Source organism: Plasmopara halstedii (assembly GCF_900000015.1).
Source record: "Plasmopara halstedii genome assembly, contig: Scaffold_3111, whole genome shotgun sequence".
Lineage (NCBI taxonomy): Eukaryota > Oomycota > Peronosporomycetes > Peronosporales > Peronosporaceae > Plasmopara > Plasmopara halstedii.
The window spans coordinates 30,130-30,491 of NW_020190014.1; positions in this window are offsets into that span (position 1 = coordinate 30,130).

Below are 362 nucleotides of genomic sequence, written 5' to 3' on the forward strand. Positions count from 1 at the left end.
TTTGAGGTTATGCTGCCGCTAAATCTGGTCGTGTGCCAACCATCGGATGGCTCAAGGAAGACCACATGAAACATCAATACATGGTTTAATTAAAAATAGAGAATTCGAAAACAATTAGTTTTCAAGCATATGACAAGTCCTGGAGGGTTTTCACAGCGAAGGTCCCTATATAGCGATGACTACTCATCTATCGACTCCACTCGGCACAACCTTCGGTGAAACCGTGATTAATATCGCGTCGCATCTTCTAAACGACTTTCTAAAAAAATAACAAATTTTTTAAACGTATTTGTTTTATTTTTTCTTCTGGTTTTATCTCTTTTCTAAATCTTAATCTTTTTTTGAATAAATTCCATTTTTTT